This window comes from Nylanderia fulva, unplaced genomic scaffold (genome assembly GCF_048542155.1).
Source record: "Nylanderia fulva isolate GAGA-0341 unplaced genomic scaffold, ASM4854215v1 Scaffold37, whole genome shotgun sequence".
NCBI lineage: Eukaryota > Metazoa > Arthropoda > Insecta > Hymenoptera > Formicidae > Nylanderia > Nylanderia fulva.
The window spans coordinates 1,409,026-1,418,005 of NW_028190444.1; the positions used below are offsets into that span (position 1 = coordinate 1,409,026).

At 34.2% G+C, this 8,980-nt stretch overlaps 1 long non-coding RNA gene across 1 annotated transcript; it reads right to left on the minus strand.

Moving 5' to 3' along the window:
* Nucleotides 1–831: 831 nt before the first annotated feature.
* On the minus strand, nucleotides 832–2,262 carry LOC146722100 (uncharacterized). The gene is made up of 3 exons (XR_014925348.1): nucleotides 1,759–2,262; nucleotides 1,225–1,380; nucleotides 832–1,097 (listed from the first exon to the last, which is right to left on the minus strand). It is a non-coding gene; the product is annotated as an uncharacterized LOC146722100 (long non-coding RNA).
* Between the last annotated feature and the right edge of the window lie 6,718 nt (nucleotides 2,263–8,980).

Below are 8,980 nucleotides of genomic sequence, written 5' to 3' on the forward strand. Positions count from 1 at the left end.
GCGGCGCAAATGCGGCCCTGATCGGCTATCTCTCGATCATAATTGCGGCGAAGTGTGATCGCCGCATGCAAACAGCCGGCATGAAGCCGCAGATCGGCCGATAAACGCTGGCTCTAGCTGAGCACCACTGCTTGGACCCTTTGTGCTCTCGGATAACGATCATTATACGATCGTAATGGCGCGAGATTGTCGGTCTGCCGTGTAAGGTACCACACCCGGTATATAACATACGTACATGCATACAAATATATATAACATATATATATATATATATATCGACCTTCCTACGCTGATATATCCATTTCTGAGAAGATACGACGAGGAGACATAATAATAATCCTCGAGGATCGGATCGATGTATCGTATCGATATGATAACTCGCCGACAGGATGCATTTTGAGTGCGCGTGTTGCGGGGCCAATTAGAATTCCGAAATATATTACCCACTTCGCACGTGTAATTTGACGGTGAAACATTTTCGATGCTATTATGCATCGCTATATATGCATCGATTCGGTTCCGTTCGGCGAAATACAAAAATAAATAGCGATTCTTGCGGAGCGATTGAAATAAGACAAGAAGATATGGCTTTATATATGAGCTTTCTATTAATATCTTCGATGACCAGATATTCGATACTAATCGAATTTTTTCGAAAAATGGAAAGGAATCCTCTTAGGGGGATGCGCAACGTCCGATATAAAAATACACTGAAAAAATTGTTTTCTTAAAATGCATACTTTATAAGTCCTCTTAATAGAGAAGGATATTTCCTTCTTTACGTGATGCTTTTTGGAATATCTTCTTAAATTAAGAATATATTTTCTTCAACCTCTTATAAATTATTTCATCGAAATTTATTAATAAAATTTTTATTTTAAATATTCCAATAACGGAAGCAAATCATATGGAATAAATGCGTTCTTTAATCGTAGGCTGCATATGTGGTGGATGACTGTAAGTCCGACAAAATTCCAATATTCCATGGGAATCTATCAAAATCTATATTGTCATACTTAGCCAATGTATTACACAATATATTATGGTATATATAGGCCAGATGCTTGCAATGACACTGAGCAATAAGATCCTTGCCACTACAATCACAATGATAAAAATGATTAAATAAATTTAAAATAAATTTTAAAAAATATGTTATTTTGATACAAAGTGTGTGATGAATAATATTTAATTTTGTATATTAATTATTGGATATATATGTACCTGCAATAAGAAAATGCCAGAAAAAATATAAAATAGTTCCTATAGCACTGATATTAGATTTATCTTGTTAAGCTAATCGAATGCTGCGATGATAACTAGCCAATGCCCAACCCATGCTCACAAGTGAGCTGATAATGCTACCTGCTTGATGTACAACTGAAAAAAATATAGAAGCTAATTAAGAAAATTATTAAAAATATATGCATACTCATACATAGGCATTTATATAATTGAAATATTATTGAAATAATAGCAAAATATCTGATTTTGTATCACAGACTGTAAACTTGCACATAAATTATTATGACAATAAATTTGCAAATAATAACATTAAAATTGAATGTAAAAATTGAAATTGAAAATATCTAACCCCGCACGCTGTCAATATAGCGGAGGGCAACTATTATTAAAAATATATGCATACTCATACATAGGCATTTATATAATTGAAATATTATTGAAATATTATGACCATAAATTTGCAAATAATAACATTAAAATTGAATGTAAAAATTGAAATTGAAAATATCTAACCCCGCACGTTGATTGATTGAAAATTGAAAATATCTAACCCCGCACGCTGTCAATATAGCGGAGGGCAACTATCGCCGTCTGTTGTAAAACGTGCGAGATGGACATTTCCAATACATGCATCTATTCATGTGTTGTGTACGTGTAATACAGGTATATGTGTGCGCATGTGTTGTATACGTGTGAATACGTGTAGCACGATACTACTATGTTTGCGTGGTCGATGATGATAATAATGATGACGGGGACGTTTCTTAAAAGAAATTTTTCATATTTCGACTTTGCAATTATATATCTCTGCTTACAAATCACGTAGAGCAGAAATAAAGACACTTTTATTATATAATTCAAACTCAATCTATCGATTAAGTCTAGTATAAACTCGATTGCTTCAGCCGTTATTGAGAATTCGAAATATTATAAAGACTCAAATGTCCGACTCGCGTTAAGATACACGGTGTCTCGGCTACGCCCTTAACTGGTCGCGAGACACTACCGTGTCTCTTGATTAATCTCGCGCGTGAATATATATATATAAAATGGTGCATGCGTGTATTATAAGGAAAGAATTAGCGAAAAAATATCAGCGTCACTAAGGTGTTTACCGTTCAAATATTACAACGCCGGGCAATATTGTTCTTTCCTGAGAGCCGCGGGAGAGATCGACAAATGGCTGGTCAAATACAAGACACTTGGAGCTTTTCCATTCCGAAAAAAAGAGAGGACGCGATTTTAACGCGCGGCGGAATCTTAAAAACGACTTTCCACGGGATCCCGAAACGCCTGTATTTAAGTGGCGATCGAGAGAGGGTCGTTCCATGTTATTTCCATATTTCAAATTTCAATCCCGAAATTCACGGCCGGGTACCGCGAGGAGGAGAAGAGAGAAATAGGACAAGGAGGAAAGGAGCAATCCATATATGCAGATCTGAGATTCGCACGCCGCCGCCTTCGATTCCCCGTCTCGAAGTTATTATCACATATATTAGACAACTGACCCGTGTGAGCCAGCAACCCTCCCTCTCACCCTTTCAGTAAAACTGCAAGCAGTTCCGGATACAATATCGCGCCGTTATGGTAAGAACCCCTTTATTGTTTTATATTGTTTCCGCTCTTCGTCTTCTTTCGTTACGAGCGAAGAAAAATTCGAAGCCGCGTGAGAATTATTAAATAAATAATATCCACGTGGAAAATTGTTAGGGCATTCTTGAAAAATTTCGAGGACTTAACGTGGGCTCCCTATATTAGGGATTTTTCCACATTACTGTCAGATTAGGTCCTAGTAAGGCGATATTAGTTCTAATTTAATGTATGGTCTGAATAAGGAAACCAATAAAGGGTCCTGATAAGGCTTGATAAGTTTTAAAATTAATAAATAAATTGCATTAATTTTTGTATTAATATTTTACACATCCCAAAAAAGCGGGTACCCCATATAAGATTGCCAGTCTTTGCAATAGCGCCAATGCCTTGGCCCGATGTGGTAACTAATGTTTGGCCAATACTTGGTAATTACTGGAAATTATAGGGCCATCTTAGGGTAATATAAAGGATTTCATGAGGCAACTATCAAGACTCTGATTGATTAACTTTAAGGGCCCTCGATGTTTTTTTTCCTGTTTTATCGACAAAATGTAAGGTTAGATAAACTATAATCTATTTATTGGCTATACGGATTGTTTTTCACCTGAAATTAGACCAGGCCGGATTTGGCATTGGATAAAGGAATATAAGTGAATGTTTAGATATCAATTTGGAAGTCTAGTAAACGAGAATAACTCATCCTACGTTTTCATGTGTGCGCAAAAATATAAGATGAGTTATTCTCGTTTATTAGGCTTCCAAATTGATATCTAAACATTCACTTATATTCCTTTATCCAATGCCAAATCCGACCTGGTCTTATTTTAGGCAAAAAACAATCCGTATAGCCAATAAATAGATTATAGTTTATCTAACCTCACATTTTGTCGATAAAACAGGAAAAAAGGATTTTATTGGACTTCCACATTAGAACTCTAACAAAGTTGGGGAAAAATATAGGATGAGTTATTCTCGTTTATTAGGTTTCCAAATTGATATCTAAACATTCACTTATATTCCTTTATCCAATGCCAAATCCGACCTGGTCTTATTTCAGGCAAAAAACAATCCGTAAAGCCAATAAATAGATTATAGTTTATCTAACCTCACATTTTGTCGATAAAACAGGAAAAAAAAGGATCTTACTAGACTTCACAATTTCCACATGGGTAATATCTTTTCTCTCTTTCTCCTTCTTCGTCTGGATTATTCAAACATTTGTCGCGTGTCCCTCCGCGATTAATCATTTTTCCTAGAGCTCGCAGAGTTTCTAGAGCACACGAAATGTCACGTGTCGATAAAAAGAGAAAACCGATCACTCCAGGCCGCAGAGGCCTGACTGATACTATCGATCCCCGTTGATGATCGATTACCCATGCATCGTCGTCCGGCGACCGCAATGCTATATCGCCGAAGATCGCGAAGAAACTCGGCGCGTGTGCAGCTCGTCGAAACTCGTATTTACCTTGCGGTTTCAATCCTGAACTTATTTAAATATAAATTACACACGAGCGTGTGTAGCCAAGGTGTGTTCGTTGATCAACCGGGTGATCTTCCTTTACCTTACACCCCGTAGATCGTGGTTCCGCGGTGAGAAAGCCCGTTTTGCCTTCAGGGCCGCTTCCACAAAATATCGGCTTTCAGAAAATACCCACAAAATTCGGGGAAAAAAATTCAAGTTCGTCGATCGATTGATTTTTTCCATTTGCTTCAATCGACTTTCGAAAGTTTGCCATTATTCGCGCTCATTGTACGCGCTCGCGCTAGCTGTACTCGATAGTTTCTCGGTCTCCTTCAAAATGCAAACGTCCCGCCTAATTAGAGCCGAAATGGATCACCGATCCCGACTGCCGATTACGTGAATTGCAATTTTTCGGGCTTGTCGAAACGCGGACGACGCGCGACAACGCGGCGCAAATGCGGCCCTGATCGGCTATCTCTCGATCATAATTGCGGCGAAGTGTGATCGCCGCATGCAAACAGCCGGCATGAAGCCGCAGATCGGCCGATAAACGCTGGCTCTAGCTGAGCACCACTGCTTGGACCCTTTGTGCTCTCGGATAACGATCATTATACGATCGTAATGGCGCGAGATTGTCGGTCTGCCGTGTAAGGTACCACACCCGGTATATAACATACGTACATGCATACAAATATATATAACATATATATATATATATATATATATATATATATATATATATATCGACCTTCCTACGCTGATATATCCATTTCTGAGAAGATACGACGAGGAGACATAATAATAATCCTCGAGGATCGGATCGATGTATCGTATCGATATGATAACTCGCCGACAGGATGCATTTTGAGTGCGCGTGTTGCGGGGCCAATTAGAATTCCGAAATATATTACCCACTTCGCACGTGTAATTTGACGGTGAAACATTTCCGATGCTATTATGCATCGCTATATATGCATCGATTCGGTTCCGTTCGGCGAAATACAAAAATAAATAGTGATTCTTGCGGAGCGATTGAAATAAGACAAGAAGATATGGCTTTATATATGAGCTTTCTATTAATATCTTCGATGACCAGATATTCGATACTAATCGAATTTTTTCGAAAAATGGAAAGGAATCCTCTTAGGGGGATGCGCAACGTCCGATATAAAAATACACTGAAAAAATTGTTTTCTTAAAATGCATACTTTATAAGTCCTCTTAATAGAGAAGGATATTTCCTTCTTTACGTGATGCTTTTTGGAATATCTTCTTAAATTAAGAATATATTCTTCTTCTTTTTGCAACTTTAATTTTTCGCAAAAAATAAATATAATAAATTAATAAAATGAAATTATTGAAATTATTTAAGTTTATAATAAAATTTTTAAGTTTATCAATTAATATTAAAAATAATAATATAATATAAAAAATGTGTATTTAACTATGTCAACACAAAAATATTCAATTATATGTTTAACATAATAAATGTCCATTTGTAAGACTTTCTTATCACGATTGATTTTGCATGTAAAGAATATCTATTTAGAGAATTGTTCTCTTAAATTAAGAGGATTCTTTTGGCATCTATTTTTTAGTGGAATATATTATAAAGAAAAATGGACAATTTTTTCGGTGTACTGAAAACGAACGAATTTTTGTTAATTTTTGAAGGCTATACAGGGTGTCTAGTAAAATTTGAAAATGAAATTTAAGGACATTTCCAGGACATTTCAAGGAAATTGCACAATTCTCCAATTGTATAGTAAAGATATACATTAATGTACAAGAAACTAAAAACCTTCTTTTTTTTTATTATCAAGTCCGTATAATTGCATATTAATGAAAATTAATATATATATGCATTACAAATATTCGATATAATTTTTTTATATTATATTATATTTGAACTTTTAAAATCTACAGAGAAAATTTTTTCTTAAAATTTACCCTGAAAATCATGATAATCGTGAAACAATATGATATTGATAAGAATTTTATAAGAGTTTCTCTGATTAATATTTACCGCAATAAAAAATATTAATATTAACGCAATAAAATATTAATATTTTTTATTGTGATAAATATTTAATCGGAAAACTCATAAAATTCCATCCCACAATTACCATGATTTTTAAGGTAAATCCTAAGAGAAAATTCATGTATAAACAACTTATGCGTAACACATTTTTGGATTCCGTAAATACAAAATATATTGTATTATTTATGAAGATTAAATATTTTTCACTCGAAAAGTCTCAGCTGACTCTTTTAGTTGAATATTTAGAAGCAACGAAAAAAAAATCAAAAAGAACTAAAAATTCAAATACATTTCCAGGATTTTTAAAGGAGAAATAAAATTCCAGAACCTTTCAAAGACTTTAAAGATTTCAAGGATGACTAGACATCCTGCAATATCATTCTATTAAGTTCTTATCAACGATGATCAATGAGTAATCCATAATTCATTCTATGCATCTCATTATAATAACAGAATCCTCGTCATCTTGCACAGAGAGAATTTTCTCTTAGAATTTACCCTGAAAATCATGATAATCGTGCGACAAAATGGTACTGGAAGAATCTTATAAGAGTTTCTCTGATTAATATTTACAATAAAAATATTACTATGTACATAGTAAATTCTTAGTAAAATTTACTATATACATATACTATAGAAATACTATTATATATACTATATATACTATAAATACTATGTACATATACTATAAATTTACTATGTACATTACTATGTACAATATTAATATATGTATATAGTAAAAGTTAATATGTACATAGTAAATTCTTAGTAAAATTTACTATTTACATATACTATAAATACTATCATACTATGTACATATACTATAAATACTATCATACTATGTACATATAAATTTACTATGTACATATACTGTAAATACTATCATACTATGTACATATAAATTTACTATGTACATATACTATAAATACTATCATACTATGTACATATAATATAAATTTACTATGTACATATTAATTTTTTTTGTGGTAAATATTAATCAGAGAAACTCTTATAAGATTCTTCCAATACCATATATTGTCGCACGATTGCCATGATTTTCAGGGTTAAAAATTTAAGAGAAAATTCTCTCCGTGTGAATACTCGAAGATGATTGGAATGTGCAGAAAATGATATCGAGCAATCGTATATATTTTGATCTCCTTTCCGTATCAGTATTTTTTCGCGATCAAGTCTACTACCTATATCAGGGACCGCAATTTCGGCGCGGTTTCGCCAACGCGGAGAGACGGCTACCCTCTTCGACTACGAGCCTTGATTAGGCTTCCGGTTAATTAATAACCTCTCGTGCACACACAGCCATGGTCCACGTATGAATATGCATGCGCTGTGTTCTGCGTTTCGCGGTGTGAGAGAGCAGGGGATGTACTCTCACACACACACAGATACACGTAGAGGGGAAGGCAACGAGGGAGAGAGGGAAGGAGAAAGAGAGAGACTAGGGGTTGCGTGAGGGGCGAACAGAGAGAGAGAGAGAGAGAGGGTAAAGAAGGGGTGGTGGTGGAGAAGAGGGTGAGTGGTTGAGGCTACTTATTTGCATTCGGAAAACAAAGGGTGTGGGCCGCGCTGTATGCCCTTCGTTCCGCGTAACGAAGGACCAAGGGAGTCAATCAAAAGTCTTCTCTCTTGACTTCTTTCTTCGTAGAAACGAGAGAGGGAGAGAGAGAGATAAAGTTCTCGCGCGAGTAATTACCGCGACGTGAGCGCGAATTTTTCAAGATGGAACGACATTACTTGGGGTGGCGACATTCTTTCATGCGATGCCGCGTTAATTTTTCGACAAAGATAGATACAGATGCGAAGGTATGTATTATTCGCCGTAATTAAATCAGCTTGCGACGAGCGCGACGACTTCTTAAGGCATATACAATTCAGTTTTATTTATGTGGATAATATAACAATAATCAAAGTGTCTACTCAATCTTGTAAAAAATTCCCTGAATTCCCTGATCTTCCAGGTATTTTTGGTTAAAATTTCAGGTAAAATAAATAAATTTTAAGGGTTCTCAAAGCATATATAATTCAGTTTTATTTATGTGAATTATATAATAATAATCAAAGTGTCTACTCAAATCTTGTAAAAAATTCCCTGAATTCCCTAATCTTCCAGGTATTTTTGGTTAAAATTTCAGGTAAAATAAATAAATTTTAAGAGTTTTTAAGACATATATAATTAAGTTACATTTATCTCAATAATATATAATAATAATAATCAAAATGTCTACTCAAGTCTTGTAAAAAATTCCCTGAGAATTCCCTGATCTTCCAGGTACTTATTTTTATTTATAATTTCAGGCAAAATAAACAAAGTTGAAGATGCAGTTTTATAAAATCAGTTTCTTTATTGCATAACGCTTTGTAAAATCAATTTTTTTATTGTATGTGCATTGAAATGCGTTTTCTACGTTTCATAGACTAAAAAAAAAATTTGTTAACCTAACTAAACCTTTCAACTAAATATTATTTTGTTAATTGAACATATAAAAACATTTAAAAATCAAATATAATAAATTAAATCTAACAAAACGTATATTTGACTGAAATACTAATATATGCTCAATTAAAATAATTTAGTTAAAAAGTTTAGTCAAGTTAACAAAATTTTTCCTTCAATGTATGAT